General features: G+C 36.5%; 1 non-coding gene across 1 annotated transcript; it reads right to left on the reverse strand.

Annotated features, from left to right (window-relative positions):
- Positions 1-349: 349 nt before the first annotated feature.
- Positions 350-456, reverse strand: LOC141616438 (small nucleolar RNA R71). The gene has a single exon (XR_012530786.1). It is a non-coding gene; the product is annotated as a small nucleolar RNA R71 (small nucleolar RNA).
- Between the last annotated feature and the right edge of the window lie 8262 nt (positions 457-8718).

An 8718-nucleotide genomic window follows, 5' to 3' on the forward strand; every position in this document is an offset into this window, starting at 1 on the left:
CGTACCCACCGAGGAGAACCTACCCAATGGTACTCCCACACCACAACATCTAACCGGAAATTTTATTGCCAAATCCGCCTTTATCCAATTAGTCGAAAGGAGCCAATTTGGGGGGATGCCTAGTGAAGACCCTCATTCTCATATGGAAACCTTTTGTGACTATTGTGATGCGATTTATCAAACCGGTGTAACTCAACACCAAATTCGATGGGTCTTATTTCCTTTTTCTCTAATTGGCACCGCGAAACAATGGTTGAAGGGCCTTGATATGGCCACTCTCGGAATTGATTCTTGGAAAAAGTTGGCTCTAGCTTTCTACAAAAAATTCTACCCACCGGAAAAGACTAACATGCTAAGAGCTCAAATTACGGGTTTTAAGCAAAGGGATGAAGAATCTTTGTATGAAGCTTGGGAGCGGTTCAAGGGAATTTGTCGCTCATGTCCTCAACATGGACTTAGCGAGTGGTTCTTGGTACAACAATTTTGGAACGGTCTATATGAAGATTCAAGGAACATTCTCAACATGGGATCAAATGGAATGTTCACCGAAGTTGATGACAATCAAACATGGAACAAAATTGAGGAAATGGCGGTCCATAACTCACAATATAGTAGACCTCGCAAGGCTACTAGAGGAGGAAAGCATGAAGTGGACTCCGTTACTCAATTGGGTGCTCAACTTAGTGCTCACATTGACACAATCAATTTGAAGTTTGAAAAAGCAATGGCTAGACTTGAAGAAGCCTCAAAATCACCAAAGCATCATGTTAATGCCATGACGGCATCTTCATCAATCCCAAGTGGGATATGTGAGAATTGTGGAACTTTGGGACATGACCAAAGTGAATGTAGGGGAACAAATGAACAAGTGAATGCTTTCCAAGCATACAAGAGTGGTACCCCTTATTCCAACTATTACAATGAAAACACCAAATTCCATCCAAATCTCTCATACAAAAGCCAAAATGTTCAAAACCCTAAAACAACATACACCCCACCTCCCATGAGAAACCAAAATCAAAGACCCTTTTACAACCAAAACCAAGGTTATCAAAATCAAAATCCATAAAATCACCAAAATGACCAAGTTTTTGATGTTCAGAAAGCGGTCCTCCAAATGCAAAAGAATCAACAAGAATTTTTCACTCAAATGCAAAAAGATAGTCAAGCAAAGGAAACCACCATCAACAACATCCTAGCTCACACCAAGATGTTGGAAACCCAATTGACTCAACTAGCATTTTCAAGCTCACAAAGACAAAAGGGGCAATTACCACCTCAAAGTAATCCCACAAGACATGAAACGGTTAGTGCCATTCACTTGAGAAGTGGTACAAGGTATGAAGCACCGAAGAAGCAAATTGAGGATGAAGTTGTGGAAGCTAGTGATAAGGAAGAAATTGTGCAAAACTCCAAAGATGGAGAATCATCAAAAGAAGAAATTTCAAAGAAAAATGAAGACAAGGTCAAGGAGAAGGAGCCCATTGTGATTAGACTTCCTTTTCCAAGTCGTCAAGCCAAGCCCAAATTGGATGACCAACTTGGAAAGTTTATGGAAATTGTGAAGAATTTGGAAGTCTCGATTCCTTTCACGGAATTAATCAATCACGTGCCGGCCTATGCAAAATACATGAAAGACATCCTCACAAAGAAGAAGTCGATCCGGAAGCTTGAGACTATCGCCTTCACTAAGGTGAGTAGTGCAATACTTCAAGGGAGTTCACCTCCAAAACTAAAGGATCCGGGAAGCTTCTCAATACCGTGTACCATTGGCGACACCACGATCAACAAGGCCTTATGTGATCTAGGGGCTAGTGTGAGTGTTATGCCGTACTCGGTGAGTAAAAGGTTGGAGATGGGAGAGCTTAAATGCACCAATATCACACTCCAAATGGCCGATAGATCGACGAAGACACCATTAGGGATATGGGAAGATGTTCCCGTACGAATTGGGAAGTTCTTCATCCCGGTGGACTTTGTCATTGTTGATATGGAGGAAGATTCCAACATTCCAATCATTCTAGGAAGACCTTTCTTACACACCGCGGGTGCGGTGATTGTTGTAAAACATGGTGAGCTCACTCTAGAAGTGGGAGATGAGAGTATAACTTTTAATCTTGACAAGACTATGAGAGCTCCACATTTGCACGAACCATGTTTCATGATTGATCATTATAGCAGGAAGGATGATAGGAAGAAGTCGGAACTCCAATGGAAGAAGAAAATTGAAGATGCTCCATTCAAAGAGCAAGTGAATTGTGACAAGGAGAGCTTGCAAAGCTCATCAAAATCAAGCAAAGAAGAAGAGGATGGCCTTATTGGCCAAGAAAAGAAAATGGGAGAGTTGTCTCCATCAAATCAAGAGAATTTTAATGATCAACTTAATGAAGTTTGTGGTCTTTGGGACGATGAATTTGAAGGGATTTTTAATCCCTACATTGGCAATGCTATTGATCAAGACCGACAACAAGGGACAAGGTCTATTGAAGAACTTTATAACGATAATGAACAAGCTTTTGATTATTTCTTCAAGGTGTTGAGCAACATCAACAACACCTTGGACATGCCCCCTTGACATCTCATCAAGAATGAGAGTTTGGTGGAGTCCTCCCTAAACCACCATTTGTAAATATTTCTAACTCCCTAACTTGCATTTCAATTCATGTATTGCATTTTTGTTATTTTTGGATTCTTATACTTTGATCAAGATAATTATCATGTTTGAGAGAAGTGAGGGAGGGACTAATGATTTCAATTGATGTGTAGTGCTTTAGCTTAGTGTGGGGATAGCAATTGCCTAGGCTATTCATACCTTAGTAGTGCCTCCACAATGAAGAACACGAGATTATGAAGAAGAATGGAAGAATGACAAGGGATATGCATAGTACACGGATGGAACTGAATCCGGGTACAAAGGGGTCGAATCCGAGCGGATTCAAGAGAATCCGCCCGTCTTCAGGAATCCGGGCATATTGGGTAGAAGACGCTCGTCCCTCTGAGCTGAACTTTTGAAAAATTTTTGCTGTAAGCGAATCCGGGCGTCCTGCATTCGAATCCGCCCGTCTTCAAAAATCCGCCCGTCTTGTAAGGAAGACGCCCGTCTTTTTGGCTGAGGAAAACAAGAAAAATCCCTGTAAAGGAATCCGCCTGTCTTCTGTAAAAGACGCTCGTCCCGTGTTTGCAAATCCGAGCGTCTTCACTGAAAGACGCCCGTCTTTAGGCGAGTTTTTCCCAACCCAGAACAGACCAAATCCGGGCGTCCCGAGCAGAAACCGCCCGTCTTGCCCCTGCATTTCAAATTTTTCGGGTTTTATAAACCCCCTCCCACATTCATTTCTTCATTCCTTCATTCATAACACTACTCATAAACACCAAAACCCTCATCCTCTCCATCACAAAAACAAGATTCCTCAACAACATTCACCAAAATCAAATCAAAACATTCTTTTAACAACAAATCAATCACTCCTTTTTCAATAAAAATCAAAACCAAGCACAAAATCTTCAACCTTTGAGTCGATTTTTGAATTCATAAAGGCAAAGCCTTTCATCTTTAAATCGATTTGGGTGCACTAGAATTTGAAGATTTTTCACTCTTTTCTTGGTTAATTCATCAATGGCAAGGACTAAGGGAGCAACAAAGGCAACAAAGGCAAAGGCACCAAAGGCAAAGACACTTTCATTAAGGCAAAAGATTCTTCAAGCAAAGAAAGCATTGGCTATGGTGGTAGCAAACCCAAACTTGGAAGTGCAACAACAACAACAACCTCCCATGGGAGCAACAACATCTACTACTCCGGAAATTGATCAACTTTCGAGCTATCCGGAGGTAATTTTCATTTCAAAATCCCATAGGGATACTTTTGCCAAGTTTGCTAGGAAATCATTTCTATCCACCAAGTTTATTTGTGAAGATACCTTAGATAAGTTGGGCGTCCTTGAGCAAACTAGAGCCTTCTTTAAAGCCATGGGGTTGGAGAAATTGTTTGAATCAAAAGAATTGACATACCCCTCCCTTACCTTAGAATTTTTAAGTTCTTTGAAAGTCAACAAGGTTGAGACTATGGAGACCATCGAGTTCCGTCTAGCTAATGTTAGTAGGCGCATCTCCTTTGCGGAAATGGGTGAAGCTTTGGGTCTTAGTGATGCACCGAGTTATTTTAAGAATGTTGGCAAATATGACCCCGACCCTCTTTGGGAGGCGATATCCGGAAGGAAATTTGAAGAATTTCATGCTAGTCGTGCTCTTTTAGTCCACCATCCGGGCATAAGAGTATGGCACAAGGTCATAGGAAACACCATCATTGCAAGAAAAGGCACCAACCATTTCACCAAACTCGATTTTGTTCTTCTTGAGTCGGCTTTGAACATTGGAAGGGAACACACCAAGCCTTCCAACTCTCTAAGGCTCTTGGTGGATAGATGGCTAAACATTGATTGTGGGAAGAAAGGCACTACCGTTATTGTGAATGGCGGCCTAGTCACTATACTAGCTAAATACTTTGATCCAAACTTCAACAAGGATAACAAGTATGAGGCGAAAGAGGGTGGTCATCTCATTGATATTCATACTATGATACACAAGTACAAGTGGGTTACCCATAACCCTCTTGACACCAAGTATGGATGGCTCACTAGTGAGGCTAGATCGTTTACTTTGCCTTCAAAGATTTGTCGTTTAAGCGTCCACCGGACCAATTATCTACTTCCCCTTTCAAAAGAGGCCGAGTATATTATCCGACAACAAAAGGGTGAACTTGAAATACCCTCCTCTTCCATTGTCACACCACCCTACCCTTTCGAGTACCAAGAGTTCAATCCCGATGGCGTTGAAGCAAGAAATGATTATTTGACTCTTCTCATGCAAAAGATGCACAAGCAAGTTTTCGAGGATCGAAAAAATGCTTACTTAGCTCAATATCCACCCCTCCTACACTTAGCTAGGCAAGGACTACTTGATCCTTCTTGTCCTTTGCCTAGTTGGGCGGATAGAGAAGTCTTCTTTTTCCGAGTGCATCTAGGGTTGTTCCGGGTGATAATGAGGTTGTCGGTAATGAAGAAATTGATGATAACATTGATGAGGAAGCTAGTAAATAAGGAGAATAGGATGATGAGCAAGGTGAAGAAGAAAGTGAAGAGAAAAGTGGTGATAAGACCACTTCTAGTGAGGAAGGTGATGATAGTGATGATATGATAGAAGATTAGCAAGTTTGGAGGCTCCTACCCTCTCAAGGTTTGTCTATTTCTCTCTTTGTTTTAATTATTTTTCTTGATCATTGTTGGAGTAGTCCTAGCACCATATAGGACTCACACCTCGGTCCCATTGAGGTGTTCTCATTCTATTGTTCCCACCTTTCAAAATCCAAAATGACAAATTAGTTTCATGCATTGCATAGTGTGTGCATGAACTACACCCATCCTTAGGACATTAGCAATAGTGTCTAACTCGGTTTGGGGAAGTCAATGCATACACAACGGGAGGTAATCTAAATTATCCTCTCCATCATAAACAAAAACCATGCATCATGTAGTGTAGACTAGTGTAGCTTGCATTTAATATAGAAATCATGCATCATGTTTGCATAATTTTCCATCATTTTGGCCATTGAGGACAATGCCCATATTAGTGTGGGGATGGGGAATTCTAACTTAACTTTTATTCAAAAATCCAAAAAAATTGAAAAATTTCGAAAAAACATAAAAATTTGAAAAATTGAAAAGCCAAAAACATGTTTATTTCTTTTGTAGTGTAGTCTTGTATATATTATTGTATATATTGTGTTTGTTCTATCCTTGTTCACATTGATCGATTACGCCACATCCGAGACATGAGGATCATGAAGACCGCATGGTATGATCTTTCCAATCTCCTTTTTCCTCTTTATGTTAATGACTATGTGGCTCTATTTTGATTGATGCGGTATAACAATGTGAACTTAGTGTTGGGAAATGTGTCCTCAACAATAGTGCGATCACAGGATTTAAATATCATTATTAAATCTCATTTCAAGAATACGGAAGGGATGATACATTACATATATAGTCAACTGGTCCACACATATCGGTAATGATTGGCTGGCTAGAGTTTGACATTACTGTCGTGCGACGGTGGTGATCAGTTGATCCCTTGAGGTCACACCTAAAGGACGATTCCCTTAATTAAAAAGGTTAATTAATTGTATACCGATACAGATTAATTAATTCCTTAAAAATTGAACAATTTCAATTTGTGAGAGAGAATATTAATATCTTATTGTAATGGGATTAAATAAGATTTATTTTAGTAAATAAAATGCTTTATTACTAAAATTGTTTATTGTTTGAGAAACAATAAAGATAAGAATGAATGGTTGATTATAATTACAAGATATTGTGAATTATAATTATATGACCCATTTTATTTATGTGATCAAGTATCACTAGTCAATTTGTTGAATGTAATTTAATTAATTTATAAAATGATATTTATGTGATAAATATGCATTTAATTAATTAGTAACATGTATCATACTACATGTGACATATTGTGTGACAAATGACAAATTGACAAAATAAAATGGTAGTCCATTTTAAGACATGGACCGAAATGAAGGATGTCATGGTGGTGTATGGTTGATTATTTTATGAGATAATGCAAGTGTTATCATTCCTACACACACTAGCCTTACACACCTAATATGTTGGTAAGAGTAAAAGGAAAAGGAGATTCCATTTCTTGGATGCTTCCCCTTGTTCCAACCGTGCTCCCCTTCTCTCTTTATGAGATTTTTGTTCTCATTTTTGTATGACAACTAATACACACTACCATTCAATTTACATGCAAATGTTCATGAATATTCTCTCTTCTCTCTCCTTAATATTCATCAAAAAGATGAGTATTTGATTCAAATTGTTCATATAAATTACTAAGATTACTAGAAGTAGTATATGAGTATTAGTAATAGATTTTAAGGTAAACTACATTACAAACATCTAGTACATGTTTATTTGTGGGATTAAGGGATTGTCTTGGGTGCTACTAATTGGAGAATCTCTACTTTGGGATTTTGTATGTTCATCCATTATTGGAAAGCTCAAGAACAAGAGAGAAAGGTGATCTCTCTTGTGCCCATAAACCGAAAATCCATATGTAAGAATAATGCTTCTTCCTTATTTTGTTTTAAAGTTTGCATGCATAAGATCAATCTTTAATTTTATGACAAATTAATTTTATGACATATATGAGTATGTTAGTATATATATAGATCTACATTTCCTTCAATCGGTATCATGAGCCACGGTTGTTTGCATGCAAATCGGTTAAAAGTTTTTCCGAGTTATAAGAATAACAAATAAAACTTGTAAAATTTGTGTTATTATGATATATCACGAAATTAATTCATGCATGTTAATATTTCTGGTCCTAAAATGTTTTAGGATATTTTGGTTAATTTTACGGATTTTTATTGTTCATATTATTCAATAATGGCATTTAAATATGATTTTATGAGTAAAAATGTCATTTTTGGTCTAAAATTAGTTATACTTCGGATTTTGCATTGATTTTTGGATATGTTGTCACATATATTATTTTGAGATAACCTGTAAATTTTCATAATTTTTGGACTTGTTATGCTCGAAAAATGGATTTTTCATTATTAAATTCGGATTTAGGTGAAAAATAGGTTAATATGAGTTAAATTTCGAATCTGGTCATAGAAAATTAATATGTTGTCACATGCAATTTTACAAGATGTGTGTAACATAATTGGCTATAAAGAAGTCTTTTTGCATGATTTATGAATTTTTGAAGAAAAATAGCATAAATAGTGACATTATTAGTGAAAAATTAATAAAACATAATCTATGACTTAGGAAAAACGTCTTATGTTGTATTTTATTATCTTTTTCAGATCTAAAATTGAAAAGTTAATGAATATATTTTTTCCATGTTTTTATGATTATTTTATTAAAAATCGATAAACCGCAACATTGTTTTTCCGGAAAAATTTCGAAATATTTAACCTAAGATTTTGAACATCATGAGTGTCATGGTATTTTTCCAGAATGTTCATGAGTTTAAATTTCAAATTTTGAATTTATTTGAAATTTTGTGATTTATTTGAAGTTTATAGCTTATTTTTGTAATTTTTGGTCCATTTATGAACAATTTTATAAAATATGGGTTAATTATGGTCAAATTATTAGTGAAGACTAAATTTTGAGTCCGAAGAGGTTAGGGTAATTAACTTATGCATAAATATGAATTTATGTAATTTTTTGTGATTGTAAAATGTTGAAATCACGCAAATCCGTAAAAACCGAGTAATATACGATATTGGCTAATTAAAGGCGATTTAGCATAAAATTGAGCATGTTCATACATATTATAATGCTGCATTTTTCTTTATGATTGTCATAATTTTATTTTATGTAATTTTGAATTATGTAATTTTACTTAGTATGGCCTTAGTTTTTAATTGGTATTTCCCGAAATGTATGGGAATATCGATTCGGTTGTAATTTTATTGTGATCTCGTATCACCGTTTTGTAATTTAATAGATTTATTTTATTTTAGTTACAAATGTATAATAGGAAATTATGTAATTTATTATGTAATTTTATTCATTCCGGAGTTCCCAAAGACGGATTTCTTCAAGAATGGCGATACATAAAGACGGTGTTACCTCAAGATGCGTGACACAACCGAAGTTCAAGGGACCAATGGATTTGGTTTC

Source organism: Silene latifolia, chromosome 11 (assembly GCF_048544455.1).
Source record: "Silene latifolia isolate original U9 population chromosome 11, ASM4854445v1, whole genome shotgun sequence".
Lineage (NCBI taxonomy): Eukaryota > Viridiplantae > Streptophyta > Magnoliopsida > Caryophyllales > Caryophyllaceae > Silene > Silene latifolia.